We start from the raw sequence: 17,482 nt of genomic DNA on the forward strand, positions 1-17,482 counted from the left end.
ATGCTAATATCTTCTCATTCTTTACTTGCTAAAGGGGTAGTTCACCTTAAAATGAATATTAGTATGATGTAAACATCATCACCATAAGACAATCTGCAAATTTGCTTTTATTATTTATTTATTTTTTAAATATGCACATTTTGTTTTGCAGCACTCAGGCTTAGAATTTCAATTTGTATTGTAGCTAATTGTTAGAGCTTAATTACTCTAGCAATTATAGAACAAATCTATCTGTAGCTCTGGGTTTTTTGTCGGTACATCCAAGCCCTGCTTAAAGGTATTAGGGAATCTACTATCACAGCATCTCTCAGAAGAGCATTCCACAGCCAGGCCCGGATTTGTGTAAAGACCACCAAGGCCCGGGCCTAGAGCAGCAGGACTTTCAGGGGCGGCCTGCTGCCCAGCCACACCCACATTGGTTCAGAAACACTGGGGATGTGCAGGGGATACAATAGTTTTTTAAATTTCCAGTGCACCAATCCCCATTGTTTCAGTGATGAAAATTTGTGCGAAGGGAGGGGATGGGGGGCGACGAATGACAGCGGACCTAGGGGTGCCCGCTATGTAAATCCGGCCCTGCCCACAGCCTCATGTTTAAGAACCATTTGAATTGCTTAAGGTTAAAATTTACTTTCTCCAGGGGTGGCCTTTTCTGAGGGTCTCTGCACTTTCTCATTAATATCCTTCTCTAATGAAGTTGGGCCCAAAACTTCACTGCAAGCACAAGTAGATGCCTTAACAGTCTAGGTATTCGTACAATTGTCTAAAACAAAAACTATGGCACTTAAATGCATGATGGAATATACTCCTAGCATTGTAATTTGAAATGTATTCCAGCATGTAATACTCCCTCCAAAATATTTCCTACCACAATTGCCAAACTGCCAAGCCTATAGTTACGAGTCCAGGAACCCTTTTTGGATAATGAGACCACATTAGCAACTCTTGGTACTATCCCAAGCATCAAAAAATATTGGAAGATAAAGTTAAATGTTTGGGCAACACAGAGCTGAGCTCCCTTAATACCCTGGGGTAAATACTAACATGTCCTCCATCTTTGTTTAGCTTTATTAATTCTGGTGTCTTTTGAACTTCCTCCAATCACCTAGCTAACTGTATCTGTACCTACAATCACTTATATGTAATGCAGGACAAGTTGGCAGGCCTTTGGTTAAAAGATTCATAGGCATAACAAGTACAGCTACTTTAGACTCATATATCTCCGGCAACCAACAGTCATTATTAGACTTTCATGAATGCAATGAACATTAAGTACAGTGAGACATAAATCCCTGCTTCCAGCAAGTATACTGTCAGCACTGAGGTCTTAATTTTAAGTCTTTTTGTTCTCGTACTATAACTGGCACCAAAACCCTTTTTCAGAGTAGAAGTAAAAATAAATGTACACTACAGGTTTTTTTTTTACTAAAACTTGAATTTATCTATTTTTTTTTTTTAATTAATACAAAGTCAACCTAACTCCCATCCACGAATTTAACTCATTTATAAAATAATCAGCTCGTAAAAGTTGTCCGAGAAAAGTCTTAACAAAATTGAATGAAAATTCAAATCATATTACTTTTTTTGGATTTGACACCTGAATCGTTCTATTTTTTTTTGAGCTGTTGACACCCGAATCGCTATATATTTTTTTTCAGCTGCTGCCTGAAAATCCCAAATTTATTACATTTTTATATGAAACCCAGGGCAGATCACGATATCTTCAAATTGTACATGGGACATCTGCCATTGACTTCTACGGGACCTCGACGTAGAATTCGTATGTTTAAGCTGGGGTATTTTCGTATTTGGGTTTTTAGCAGGGGTATTATAAATCTCTAAAACAAAAATCTCTAAAAATGCAAGTTTTCCCCTTTAAAAAGTTGACCAGAAAAATTCTTTAGCCACTTGCTAAATAAAATATCTCGATACACATTGAGCAACCCCAGGTTAAGCATTTGTGCATTGAGGGATCTGCTGTTGGGATTGCTTGCGGAGATACTGGCATGCACAAGATGTCGCCATAGCTTAGGGGTGTCTAAAAGGAAGATCGGGATCGACCAGTAGACCTTTAGCTGGTGATCAGTAGATCTCAAGACTCTGTCAACAAACAGCTTGTCTAAATCCCCCTCCTGTTTCATGCTTTTCATTCAGATATTCTGTTAAGGTTACATAAGAAATAGCTGTTGGTTAAATATAGCAATATAAATTATTTTATAAATCAATATTATGTTTTCCACGGAACAAAATGCTAGCAATGCTTTTATGGATGTAAATCATAATGGGACTTCACTAGAAGTATGGGCACCCCGGGGTTAGGGAATTTTATTGGAATTAAAACTATATACAAAATCAATCATTACAGAAAAATATCAAACAAAACTTATAGCATCAATTAATAAAGCATCAAATCCAATTATCCCTTCACATGTGATTTCTCAATTTCCCATGTTTTGCTACCAACTATATAACAAACAGTGCATTTACAAAACCCACTCAGAAATTGATAACATTTGCTGCAAACATTAATTATTTCTGGACTGATGCTTTTTTATATTTTTTCTTGAAAGTATTCAGCCCCCCAGTTCTGGCTCGCTTAACCTCTGAACCCTTGCCCCTAAACCCACTTCTTCACTGACTTCCATTAGTTCCCCTTCATCAAGTGACTCCCATTCTAAGTCCTGAGACTGCTGCTCCTGATCTTTCTTACTTTTCTTTCTACTCTCCCCGGCAGGAACATTCTGCCTCTCCTCCAACCCCTCCAGCATCTCTGATTGTTCCTCCATCAGTTCCCCCAATGAAACCTTCCCCAGCACCGAGAACCTGTTCTCACTCTCAATTGTCAGTTTCCCACTGGGCTCCTTTTTCTTTTTCCTTTCTCTTGTCTCCTTACCCAGCACCTTCCAGTCCTCCCCTCCTCTCCTTGGCCTCTCCTGCCCCTCCTTGGGGGTAACACAGAACTTTCTGTAGAAGTGCTTGGGCCGGCCGTGTCCTGCACTGACTCCCTCTCACCAAGGTCTATGCTGATCAACTGCTCTGTATTGGGGCAAGACTTCCTAATGTTCTTCCATACCTCGGGGCAGTTCTTATAGGTATGGCCTAACTTCAGACATAAATTGCACTGGATTTGTCTCTCGCATGCCTTACTCACATGGCCAGTCTCCCCACAAAAGGCACATCTCTGTACATTACATTTACCTGCAAGATGGAACTTGGAGCCACAGTTAAAGCACAACCATTGCTGGCCAACATAATAACAAACCCCCTGTCTTTCCCTATGTAAAAGGAGTTGGGCAAATGTTTCTGGGTTACGAGTTCACCAGACAGTCAGACTTTGTATGTTGGAGATTGGCAGGTATTATATCAAGTCTTATTTGGTTGTACGTGGGAAGTGATCCAACAGCCTTACACATGAATGTAAACTATTAAAGGCCTTTGGAATGAATAGTTGAAATGTATAGATCCATTTTGACACTTATTTTATTTATATGCAGTAAATTGTGGTAGTTATTATGTACATTATTATGTTAAAAAGTATAATCACACACACACACAAAAACACAAAAACACACACAAAAACACACACACTAACACACACAAAAACACACACAAAAACACACACACACTAACACACACACACACAACACACACAAAAACACACACACTAACACACACACACTCACTAACACACACACACAACACACAGTTTGATAAAAGGGACAGCAAGGAATTGAAGGGACGGGACAATGACAGGCCTAGGAAGGGGACCAGGGAAATAGGGCAATAGAGGTAGTAAATAGATAATAGAGGTAGTTAAGCAGGCAGAAGAGATACAGTTAGATGCCAAATACCATTGTAGGGATGTGAAAATCTTAGACACTCTTACACTTTACAGACAGGCACATCCCTAGTAATATGGACACCTCAGTGGGTCCTTATGGGGACCTTGTGCTTATGTAACCCCTGCAGTTCACACAGTGTACACCAGATGGCACTGTGCCAGAGTATAAAAGGTTTAGGAACCATGTGCTCTGGGTCCATTGCTTTAGCCCAACCAAGCAGGCTGGAAGGGAATGGGTAGTGTCGACCCTAGGCGCCTTGGCCCTTGTAATTAGACAGCTATACTCGTTTTATAGATCGCTCTAGGAGTGATAGAGAGGTTAATTAGTTGAGCAGCTCAAGGCTCCGCTGAGGAGATTAGAGGGATTAAGATCCCAGGGTATTACTGACCCCGAGTAAGGAACCAAGTGTTGAGATAGGGATGTCAGGAGTTCCCCTAGTCTGCCACTGGAAGATATCCTGAAAACTGGGCAATACCCATCACATGCTGTCAACTTACTCTCTGCTGTATATTCCCTAGCCTGTGGGGATTCAGCCTATACGTGCTGTGAGTATATGCTTCCTTTATGCTGCTGTGTATGTTCTATACTCCATTGTGGTTCAATGTGCTAAATGATCTCTGTGCTATTGTTCAATAAATACTGTTCTTTGTTCAACTGTTAAAGAACTACTGGCGCCCATCATTGTGCTATCGCATCAGGTTACAGTTACACTACACCCTTGCCTCCACCCCGCTGCGAGGGCTTACCCCTGAGAAAGAGAGCTCATCGGTAGTCTCAGCCCACCAGGGAAAGTAGCTAAAACTGCCCTAGCACAAGTCAGTTTACTATAGCGCTACACCATTATTTGGAGAATGAGATGAGAAAGGTAGTTGATTGTTAGATGCAGCTTTGTGGGGTAGGTGTAAATACATGGAGCTACGGATTAGAGGTTACGGAGATTAGCTGCTGTTAAAGGATGTTCACCTTTAAGTTAACTTTTAGTATGTTATAGAATGGCCAATTCTAAGCAATTTTTATTTGGTCTTCATTATTTATTTTTTATAGTTTTTATTATTTTTTTCTCACTCTTCCCAGTTTTAAAATGGGGGGTACCCCCCATTTAAATAAAAAATGCACTGTAAAGCTACACATTTACTGTTATTGCTGCTTTTTATTACTCATATTTTTATTCAGTCCCTCTTCTATTCATATTTCAGTCTCCTATTTATATCAATGCATGGTTTCTAGGGTAAGTTGGACGCTATCAATCAGATTGCTTATATTGCAAGCTAGAGAACTGATGAAACAAAAGCCAAATAACTCAAAAACCACAACTAATAAAAAATGAAGACCAATTGTAAATTGTCTCAGAATATCACTCTCTGCATCATTCTAACACCCCCTTTAACAGTGATATTGTAACTAAGCTGATGCTGGACATCTTTATTGTCTCTTCCCCCCTGACTGCCATATACCCCATGCTAAAACAGAGAATTGGAAGGCAGATTTCCACATTACAACTACTGAAGGAGCCTTTGAGAACAGGACACGTGATGTAGTTCCTAAACAAAGACAAACGGCATTTGTTGCACAGGCCTTGCTGAATTCTTCCTATAGAGAAAAATAAAGACTTTGCTGTTCTGGCCTGATCCAGATTATTCAATGTGTATTCCTATTCTGCAAAATCATTTTCCCTGCCTGGCAGAAGAAAGGCTGCATGCACATGGTCCCCTCTCAGCGTTAAATCTCTGCTAAATCTTGCCTATTTATAGTAGGAATAGAGCGGTGAGTATTTTTGCTTGTGTAAATAACATTAATAACCTGAGGATGATTCTGACTCTGACCTTCAAACACCAAGATACAAAAGAAATTGTGGCCAAAGGTGTAATTGTCTGTGTTAAAGTTCATTTGGATGTTTATTCACTCTAATAACATATTGATTTGTGTTGCTGGAGGTTTTTCCTTCTAAATGACATTACAGCCGAGCGATATTTCTTCTGAATGTCAAAGTTGGATGAAGCTTTTATACAAAAATAAACTACCTCTTGATATACAAGAAATGTTAAGTCCCTAACCTAAACTTTTGTTATTTGTCGCTGAGCGTATCTTGGAGAAGAAGCAGATCTATAGGTTGTGCTTTTAATAACGAGATAGACTCCAAAAGACCCCATGGTTAAAGGGGGGTTTATTTTAAATTAATTTTTCTATGTTAGAAAATTAACAATTCTAAGCAACTTTTCAATGGGTCTTCGTTATTTATTTTTATAATTCCATTATTTGCCTGTTTCTTCTGACTTTTTCCAGCTTTCGAATAGGGGTCACTGACCCATCTAAAAAGCAAACGTTCAATAAGGCTATAGATTTATTGTTACTTTTTATTACTCCTCTTTCTATATAGGCCTCTCCTATTCATATTCCAGTCTCTTATTCAAATCAACCCATTTGGACCCTGCTAAAATTGCAATTTGGAAAGCTGCTGAATAAAAAGCTAAATAACCCAAAAGCCATAAATAATAATACATGATAACCAACAGCACATTTTCTCAGAATATCATGCTCTACATTAGTGATCCCCAACCAGTAGCTTGTGAGCAACATGTTGCTCCTGAATGCCTTTTATGTTGCTCTCAGTGGTCTCAAAGCAGGGGCTTATTTTTGAATACTTGGCTTGGAGGCCAGAGCCTTCTGTAGGCTGCTAATTCACATAGGGCTACCAATAGCCAAATACAACCTTTATTTGGCACCACCCAGGAAGATTTTTCATGCTTCTGTTGCTCCCCAACTCTTTTTACATCTGAATGTTGCTTACTGGTGACAAAGGTTGGGGACCCCTGCTCTACATCATATTAAAAGTAAGTTTAAAGGTGAACAACCCCTTTAATTGCTCTGATCTGAACAAGATTTTGTATTGAGTGCTTAGTTGGGACAGAAGTGCAAAATGTCTCAGCCTATTTCAGATTCCTCAGTGGGATGAGTAGTGGTCAGTTATTGATAGTGCCACTCATTTCTCTTAACTTCCATCCACAAATTTAGCTCATTTATCAAAAAATCAGCTCGAAATATTGCGAAACAATTAGAATTGGAGGAATTTTTCAAGTTTGACACCTGATTATCTTTTTTGAGTTGACGCCTGAAAATCTGACTTTTTTTGGACTATTGTATGAAAGCTAGCGCAGATCACATTGTCAAGAAACATCTTGAAGGACATCTGCCATTGACTTGTACATGACCTTGACAGGTTTTAGTTGGAATATTTTCAGATTTGGATTTTTAGCAGCCTCGGGGTATAATAAATCTCTATAAATTTGAGTTTTCCCCTTTAAAAATGTGACCAGAGAAAAATAAATATTTAATATATAGGCCCCCAAGTGTACCAACTATATCCTCCTCCTAGATTCACTGAGCTGATGATATGGTGTAAGGAAGTCTTATCCTGGTGGCCTAGTGGGCAGCGGGGTCCATCACCGCGTTCTCGGCGTGGACGCCCGCTGCGCTGTTTCTTCCTCCTGTGCCGGCTTCCTCTATAGGCACACGCTGCCCGCACATTCTTCATTTAAAGGCGCAGTCACGCTGGCGTGATGACGCCAGCACGCATTTGGCGTGAAATTCAAATGTATTTAAAGCCCATTTGGATTACAGGACCTTGCCCATTGTTAGGTTCAATTAGCTTGTCCCTGGGTGTTTATTCCTAAGTGATTCCTGTTTGATCTACTGTGTTTGACCCTTGCCTGCCTGCTTACTACTCTGACCTCTCCAATCCTGATCTTGCCTGCTTGCTTACTACTCTGACCTCTCCAATCCTGACCTTGCCTGTCTGGAACTACGTTGATATCTCCAATCCTGAAACCTTGCCTGTTCTCTGATTATTCTATGATCTATATCCTGATTCTGGCCTGTTTGACTATTCTAACTGCTTGTGCTGGCCCGGCCTGCCCGTTTCTGGTGGTGTTCTTCCTTCAGTATCCTGGTGAGACGATTGTGCCCTTTTGCTAGTCCAGAATCGTTAGCTTTGCTCCTCTCTCTGTTAAGACCTGGCGGCATCCCGAGGTGAAAGGCAGCGGTTAAAGGCAGAAGTGAGAGCCGAGACCAGCAAGCTTACCTTGGGTTCTGGATAAAGGGTCCCGAACATGACATATGGTTCTTAGTTGTGAAATTATAAAGTCAGGCTCACGTGCAGAGTCATCTGTCTTACTTCCTATAAGACAGATGGGAGTTAGCAATTATTATAGGCTTAATAAAAACAAAAGTTTTTTTACTGGGGCTCCTCACTGAAATGGGCAAGTGAGTGTGCTCTGATTATGCTTTGGTGTATGTCTAACTCAAGCACCATACATTGCTAGGAGTTATGTGCCTGCTAGTGATGGGCAAATTTCCCCCGTGAGAAATGTGTGAAACTTGAAAATTGATGTCCGTGTCAATTTTGACACCAGCATCAAAGTCAATGGCTGTCCGAATAGTGCTGACGCGCGCCGGTTTTAATGCAAGCGAGTTTTCAGACGCCCTTCCAAAATTTTTTTGTCACTGGGGAATTTTCCCCAAAGAATTTTCACAGGAATTTTGCGAATTTATTCGCCGGTGGCGAAACGCGGAAATTCACAGCGAATTTGCACCTGGCAAATTTATTCGCCCAACACTAGTGCCTGCTTCTATCTGCAAAGCCCCAATTCTCACAGCTCCTTGCTGTATCTAAATAGATAAAGGCAAAGACATTCAGTCGCTTCAGTGCAGATGTGCAAACCCGCAAACCTGTATTTTTTTCACTTGGAACAATGACAGGAGCATATAGCCACTGTTATCAATTTCTAGCACTGTGAATGCTGCCATTTGTCTGAATAAACAACAGTCCAGTTTTTGAGACAGTGACTTTACAAGCAGCTCTTTCTCTTTCTAAAAACACAACCGATTCTGTAAAGTGCTTGTGTACATATACATTTATCCAGGTTAAAAAAAAAAACATAGTAGGATCTTCTGCAGGAGCAAATCCATCAACAACAGGCGAGTTGTTCCCCCTAAAACAATTAACTTTTTTATAAGGGGTTTCATAAATGACATACATACCTGAGATGTTATGGTTTTGGTTTTTGCCTCACTGTTAACAAGCACAACCATGAACAGAAGAAGAGCGTGGAATACATCATGGTCTTCAGTTCCATCAGGATGGAATGTTCATGTGTTAATTTGGGGTAGATGACCAAATGTAGGTTTATAAAAGGACATAATGGGATATTATTTTTTTAAGACATTACCATATTAATTATTGGTTGTTGAGAATTTCAGCTGCAGTCCTTTATATATGTAGGACCATCAGACTTAAGATAGTATTTGACTAGGGTAACGTAAATCACATCGGTTTTCTGGAGCCTATAAAATTGACAGATCAGGTGTTTATATCTCCTTTGAGGTGTCCTAGGTACACCTAGTTCAAAATTTCATCCTACCTTGAGGTCCATATTAGTGATGGGCGAATAAATTTGTGTTTCGCCGCCAGTGAATAAATTCGCAAAACTGCGTCAAAAAATCTGCCACGTCAAAAAGATTTGGGTGCATGTCAGAATAGTCGCGCACATAAATATTTTGCACATTAAATGCCCATTGACTTCAATGCGTTTCGCCAAATTTTCGCTGTTTCTCAAATTTCATGGTAAATTCACAAATTTTTCGACAAAGTGAAAATTGCCCATCACTAGTCCATGTTGATGGCTTAGGCACACCATGGGTCTCTACCCCGGTCTATAAAGTCCTTCATCAACCAATGGTTGACATTCCTTTTTCCATGTCTTTGAGGCTGACATATTTCTACGCACTCTAATTATATACAAGAAACACTGGAAAGATTCACTGGTGTGCTTCACATGGAGATGTTTGACAGCAGACTCCTAACTCTATTATCATAACAGTATTTAGTGGCATGCACTGAACTGTAGTGGGATCAATATTGTTTTTTATGTTAGGTGGTACTGTGGCTTTGTCTTGCCCAAGACTTTTTTCTGTATTTTCGTGGGCTTTAATAGATGTTCTGTCTCTGTATATTAGATACTGTATATTGAAGCAAATCCCTGGCAGTAACTATTACTGAATTTACCAAACAGACTATATTGTTTAAAATAATTTGGTATTTTTTCATAACAATATACTGTAGTTACTTTAGTCATGATAAAATCTAATTTCAGTTAGGCTTTATTACTTCGTACAAAGGCACCCGACCCTTCTAATCAAGTATTTGATAGTTTGCTATATGGTCCCCTTATATATTTATACATAGTTATAATATTACTGTAAGCACCTCTTCTTCAATATAAACATTCCCAACTTGTCCAGTCTTTCCTCATAACCGAGCCTTTTCATACTTTTACCTACCTGCTTAGTTGCCCTTCTTTGTACTCTTTCTAATTCATTAATATCCATTTAAAGCATTAGCGAAGACCAGAGCTGCACTTTGTATTCCAGATGAAGCTTTACCAGTGCTTTGTAAAGAGGAGCAATAATCATCCAGTGACTCTATGCCCCTTTTAATGCAGCTCAAGATCTTGTTGCCCTGACTGATCCATTATGGATTTTTCTAACGCAGTCCCATTAAGGGCATACGTTGCTTGTATGTTTTACATTCTGGGTGCATAACCTTACAGTTATTAACATATGCTTTGCTAATGCAACATATGGCACAAGTAATACCTCTTAAATAATTACTCTAGAAGTCCTTGCCTTCAACCATGGTACTATTGGTACCAATGTGTGCCAAATCCATTGGGTGTTCCCCAGCCACCCTAATATTCTTCCCACTTTATCCACCACATGCCTAATCCTAGCACCATGCACACAAAACACTTTATACACCTTCCTAATAATTAAATTCCCTATTACTACAACCTGCCTTTCCTTCCTAGGACTCTTCCCCTACCTATTGTAGAGCAACTGAATGACTTAACTGAACATTGTTTATAAATAGAGTCGTCAGTCCTCCACAAATATCTAAGTGGGGCAACTTTTTATCAGTTTTGGTGTTGACTGGAGCTAAAGCTCAAGGATGTGGAACTGACGTTGAGGTTATTGTGTGTGCAAATCACTCTGAATAGGACACACAAAGACTGATAAGTCACTTCTAAGCCTGAAGCCGTTCCTATTACCCTTTGTGCTATATTCAGATAAAAATAGAATGTAATCTCCACAATAACTAAGATGTGGCCTTAGTCCCAGATGTCATTTTTTATTACTGGAACTGTTATTGTACCCTTTGATTTGTGTATACAGCAGCAACAAGGAAGTAATTAGCTGAAAATGTTGCCTAATATTGAACAAAAAAAACCATGTCTTGTACTTGTAAACGTGGCCTATGTTCTCAAGCAGTGTTGTTTTTCTTCTAGGTACCTAGTAACACAGTACATAACAATGCATCAAGTTTATCTGAACCATCTTCAGAAATGCCCAGACAATGAAAAGAGCATTGAGTGGGGATGGAAAATGCAAAAGCTTTTCTGATATTTTCCAGCCTATTTTCAGTGCACCAACTATGGAGCCTTTCTCAGCCTTTGGGTGCACTAGCTGTGTGGTATACAAGGTCCCCACTCTAAGCCACTTGTGCAGTAAGGGAAGGTACAGTTGATATCTATAGGAAGGATAAACTTATGCAGTTGAGGTGCCTGTGTTAGAGAACTTATTGCCGCCCAGCAGTGCTCGAAACTGCAGTCAGATGGGCACCATTCATGCTCCTATGGAAACGAGAAATGTTTAAGTTTCTATGACGGAAAGAGTCCATCCGTTGAACTTCTGCAAGCGTTGATTACTTATGTTCCTAAAACAAATTTATTTTGTTGGGTTTTTTTTTCTCCCTTGCTATTATGAACCTGACGTAAGGAATGATTATTTTTACCCATGACACTGTGCCTGCAGCAGCCGCTGTTTATTGTATCTACTTCCAGAACTGGAGCCCCATGGGAAGTCTCTGTAAAAGGCAAATAATTAAATGTCCTGGAACCACCTGAGCCTCTGCTTGCAAACAGTTGTGACACTACTGAAAGTGTGATTCCCTTGCACTGCTGTAGGATGGCCTCTGTTTTAGGGTGAGGTGCAAAGGCATTTACACCCCCATGAATAGTCAAGATCCATCTGAATGTACTTAATGCTCTCCCTCAGTGGAATGGAAGGCTTTAATATAATGTACTTATTTAATTGCCCCTTACACATTAGCTCTTCATTGTGAATTTCACGTTCCTTCTACTTTAGCTTCGAAACCTTTAGACCAGTAAAAAAGTCACAAAGCTTGTCCTACATCGGCCAATGTTAGCTGCCTTTTTTGCCGCTCCAGATGGAGTTGGCAGCGTCTTGCCCAATGTATGATGATTAAACATGATGGCCTTCCCAACCAGTATCTGGCTGGCTATTGGCCATACTGTAGCTCTGTTCTGTTTGAAAATGTCATTGCATGGACTGCAATTGGGCATTGACGCAGTCCCCTGTTATGATACTTTGCATGCTTTAGTGCTAATAAATTACTTTTTTCTCTTCTAAAACTCGGTGTGCTACTAGATTTGCATCAGTTAACTTGGGTTTAACAAAATAAGCATCTTGTGCAGTTTAAATACTTTTTCTAATAGGCCATCACGGCTCACCTTTATTACTAAAAATGATGATTGATTATGTTGTAAAGCCTAAAAATGGCCTGCCCTGTGTTTGTAAGACCCAAATCCCCATATGTAACAAAAGGCACTATGTTTGCCCAGGTGCAATAACCCATATCAACCAATAAGATGTTTGCTTTTAAACAGGTGAACAGTAAATGCTGATTGGTTGCTGTGGGTTTCTGCACCTGTGCAAACTAGGGGGGGTTATTTACTATACCTTGAATTTTTCTGGTCGGGCTTTTTGCGGCAAAAACTTGAATTTTTCGAGATTTATTATACCCAGATGCTGCAAAAAAACAGAATCCGAATATCTGCCAATTTGAAGATATTGTGATGGGTTTAGCCCGATAATCTAATAAATTCAGGGTTTTCAGGCAAAAACACAGAAAAAACAGGGAGATTCAGGAGAACAATCTGAAAAAATCAGACGATTCCAGTTTTTGCTCAATTTTATTCAGTATTTTACCGATCCAATTAATTTGAGTTATTTTATTAGTAAGGCAAAATTGGGGATGGAAGTTTTGGCTTTTTTTTATTGAAACAAGATAAATTCAGATTTTACTAAATAACCCCCTTAGTGTCTTTTATTACATAACCTCATGTATAAAGTATATAATGAACAAAAGACGTGAACATATGCCAAATCCAGTATATTTGTATTGCAGCCGCAACATACATTTTGATAAATTTGTTTTGTCTTTATGAAAGAGAGAAAAAATACTTCTGAATTATCTCAAAGACTATATTTGTAAACAGCCGGGGGCCACAAAACAGCACTGAGAGCTCCACATTTGGCCTCTAAAATACATGATTACAATCAGAGTAGTAGTAGTAGTAGTAGTGGTACTAGTAGTATGTGCCGTCCATCTGCAGTCTTCCTTATATTTTTTGCTGAGAGCTGAAATAACTGTTTTATGTTCTCTGCCAAATCTTCCACCGTAGCAGTTCCAGATTTCTTTGCGAGTAGCTGTTCTAATTGGAGCAGATCTATTTAGCTTTGGAATATAGAGTTGTGGAGTATAGATATATTCTAGCCTGTTTATTTTTAGTTTGCTATAAAATATAACCATTAAGCACACACCTAATTACCAAATATTATTTTTTTTTCCAGGAAAAAGGGGACTGTTGTCCTAAAGTTGGGTGCCTCATTCTGCTCTTCTCAGGTAGGTTACATTGTGCCTGTGCTTGTTTATTTATTATACAAAAGTAGAACACTGCAGAAAGGTTACATTTTCCACTACGAGTCACACTTGAGCTGTTGCTTAATTTTAAATCCCAGGGTAACACAGATGGCTAATCCCATGAGTATTGACTACTACAAAGGCCAAGACAAAATTATTTGAGAACCCAGTTAAATTTTGGGAATACAGGTACAGGATACATTAACCGGAAATTTCCAAATTATGGGAAGACCATCCCCATAGACTCCATTTTAATCCAATAAATACATTTTTAAAAAAATATTTCCTTTTTCTCTGTAATAATAAAACAGTACCTTGTACTTGATCCAAACTAAGATATAATTAATCCTTACTGGAGGCAGAACAATACGATTTGTTTTTTTTTTTAATGTTTTAATTATTTTTAGTAGACTTGGAGATCCAAATAACTGCAAGATTTGTTAAATTGAAAACCCCAGCGACCGAGCACTCTGGATATCAAGTCTCATACCTGTAATACTTTTTTAATGGTACCAGTTTTTCATATTTACCAACAATGTACTTGTTTGTAATAACTAGTCCTCAACCCTCTCCGAGCTCCCTCTTTAGCCCACAGACCACCACTCAACTGACTAAAAAGTTGGCGACCCTATTTCTGAAGAATATCCCAGTGTCATGTTCTGTGCCCCCCACGCCTGTGGTCTGCCTCCGGTGCAGGTAGCCATGCTAGAAAGACAATACTGACTCAAAATGGGAATGAGTGGTGCCCGTTATCCACATTGTTCATACTTTTTTGGGCCGATGGACTCCTGGTATGGAGGGCACAGCAATCAATATGTTTATTCTTCAGAAAATACTATTGTTTCCACCATCAGGAATGCCGGGAACATTATTTTGGTGTCCTTTAAAGGGTTGGTTTAGCTTCAAGTTAACTTTTGGTATGTTATAGAATGACCAATTCTTATCAACTTTTTATTTGGTCTTCATTTTTTGTTTTTTTAATTATTTGCCTTCCTCTTCTCATTTATTCCAGCTTTGAAATGGGGCTCACTGAACTCCACAGCCAAACAACTACTGCTCTGGGAGGCTACTATTTTATTGTTATTGTTAATTTTCATTACTTATCTTTCTATTTAGTTCCTCCTATATTCATATTCCTGACTCTCTGCCTGGTTGCTAGGTTAAACTCGCAGTTGCATAATGTATCAGAATAGCATTCTCTACAACATAATAAGGGGGTTACTTACTAAACTCTGAATGCAAAAATCACGAAAAATTTGTGATTTTTTTTAAGAAAATGGGACTTCTAAAAAATCACTAATTTTTCCGAATTGATTAAACCCTGAGGATGGAAAAGTCAGAATCAGAAAATCTGGCATCACCTCTTTAGCCCATTTATGGAACTGTCCTTGGAATAATAGTATATGTAATATAGAGCACGTTCTAATTCTATTTATCTTAAAGCTTTATTAAATAAAATGCTATATATAAGTGTAGATCGGTTTGTGTTTAATCCAGAAATATTCAGAGCACAGAATAATTGTAGAACGAAAAGAAAAACAGCACAAAATATACTTCATATCACATATCGGCATCCAACAGAGGTTAGCAAACAAGGCCAAAGTATAGAAAGGAAAAACACCCAAAGCAGAATTTTAATGATGATGTTCAAAGGTACCGGGAAGACTTAGTTAAAAGCAGATGCACCGTGTTATCTATAGAAGCTTGTCTTAAGAACATTCTGTTTCTGTGGACGTATTAAATCCCAGGTCTCTGATGCACGGCAATAACATCACAGCTGTCTGAGTACAGCCATGTCTCATTTTGTAATCCGCTAAGAGAATGGAGTTGGGGAGATGCAGGCAGGTAATAATCAGTTGTACTTTTATAATTTAGTTTCAGGTTTGTCTTAAGAGGCAACTCTGTAATTAGGGAGGGAGCCATCTGCATTCAACTTTTCATGTCAAGAATACTGGACGGTAGGGAAGACTATATCACGATAATTTAGGTGATTTCAAATTGAGCTATTCCAAATAGGAACTTAATATTTGTAGGCAGCATGTCCTTGAAGCCAGTTATAATGCTCATTTGCTTTGTTATATACAGATTTAACAGAATATCTACTGTTAAAAATAGTACTCGCAAACAATGTAAAATAATAGTAGGAAAAATGGAGGGTTCACTATTGTGTAGCCCCGATCTGATACTATAGTATATCCCATCATGCTCATATCAGGTTGGTTTTTTAGCATACAATTGGCCAGCTATAGAAGTGGCTTATTTATCAAATTTGCCCATGGGCAGTAACCTGTAGTAGCCAATCAGCAATTGGCTTTTTTCAGGCAGCTGCAGGTCGAACCATGAATGCAACAATTTGATTGGTTGCCATGGGTTATTGCCCACGGCCAAAATGTGCCCAGTGTTGATTAATGACCACCCAATTGTGTGTATAAGTAGATCCATATAAAAAGTATTTAGAGTGAGGAGACACTCGACTCATTTGCATGCAAATCAGAAGGAATCCTGGGAAAGAAATGCGGTTTTACTCTTTTTATCTCTTTTAACCTATAGGTTAACACTCACCAACCAGGTTTATGCTGATCAGATCCCAACAATAGTGATGGGCGAATTTCTCCCAGTTCGCTTTGCTGGAAAAATTCTCGAAAAATTTGTGAGAGCCTGCGTCTATTTTGGACGTGCGTCCAAAAAGTCGCTCGCATCAAATTTTACGGCGGCGTTAAAGTCGAATAGTGTTGATGAGCAGCGATTATGGCGCAAGCAAATTTTAGGGCGCGCGTCAACATTTTTTTGACGCAGATGATTTTTCGCAGGAGTTTCGCGAATTTATTCACCGGCGATGAAACGCGGCAATTAGCTGCGAAATTGCGCCAGGCAAATTTATTCGCCCATCACTACCCAACAACAGAACACTTTTGTCCTATATAGTGCTCATCAGTGCAGTGCAGAGTTTTCTCAACAATATATGAACAACCAGGTAGAGGATGTAGAGCAAACTTCTCCATCACCAGCAACATAAAAAGCACGATAATCACAGAACCTTATACACACGAAAGGACTGTGGTGATCTGGGTGCACCAAACCCATCAGAAGTGCATAACATTCTCAGTTGAAGATAAAACTCACCTTTATTGTTTGTTGGCCCAGGTACTGCCGCCCTGAGCCAGTAGCAAGGGAAGAAATCACCAATCAAACCAAATAAAGGCTCTTGCACAGGGATAGTGTAGAGGCTGTTGTCCAGAATTCCTTTGACCTGAGGTTTTCCAAAAAGGATCACCATACTTTATCTACTAAAAATCAATGAAACATGAATTGAACCCAACAGAATTATTTGGCCATCGATAAGGATTAATTATATCTTCGTTTGATTCAAGTACAAGCTACTGTCTCCTTACTGCAGGGAAAAGGGGAAATCATTTTTAAAAATTGGAATTATTCGATTATATTGGTTCTATGGGAGATGGTTTTCTGAGCTTTTTTGGATAACAGGTTTACAGAAAAATGCCCCCATACCTGTGAATAGAATGTTAGCGATTTTTTATTTATTAAGCTCTAAACTCATATTTTGATAAATCTGCCCCTAAAATTCAAATTGATGCATTTTGGCCCATGTTCATTTAATAAAAATAAACTTAAAACCATGCAATTTAAAGGGAGCTACTCATTATCCCTCCATTTTGGGGTTGTGAACTGCCCTCATTTTCAATATGTTCTGTATGACTGTGGTTTCCTTTAAATACCTTTTATTTGTTATATTGTATATACTGTATTGTATTGTATATACAGTTGTGTACACCACTTGACATAAACGATGCATTGTGCGTTTCTTGCTCGCTTCTTTAAACCCTTTTAATCCTTCTTTCCT

The 17,482-nt window shown here is 38.9% G+C and overlaps 1 protein-coding gene across 3 annotated transcripts in view; it reads left to right on the forward strand.

The window, feature by feature from the left end:
* Nucleotides 1-17,482, forward strand: part of LOC108710852 (phospholipid-transporting ATPase VB) — a 663,706-nt gene that overhangs the window by 495,301 nt on the left and 150,923 nt on the right. For all 3 annotated transcript variants that reach the window (XM_018252031.2, XM_018252034.2, XM_018252030.2), the window contains one exon: nucleotides 13,551-13,602. The gene's annotated coding sequence lies outside the window, so the exon portion shown is untranslated. The remainder of the gene's footprint in view (nucleotides 1-13,550; nucleotides 13,603-17,482) is intronic.

Source organism: Xenopus laevis, chromosome 3L (assembly GCF_017654675.1).
Source record: "Xenopus laevis strain J_2021 chromosome 3L, Xenopus_laevis_v10.1, whole genome shotgun sequence".
Taxonomy (NCBI): Eukaryota; Metazoa; Chordata; class Amphibia; order Anura; family Pipidae; genus Xenopus; species Xenopus laevis.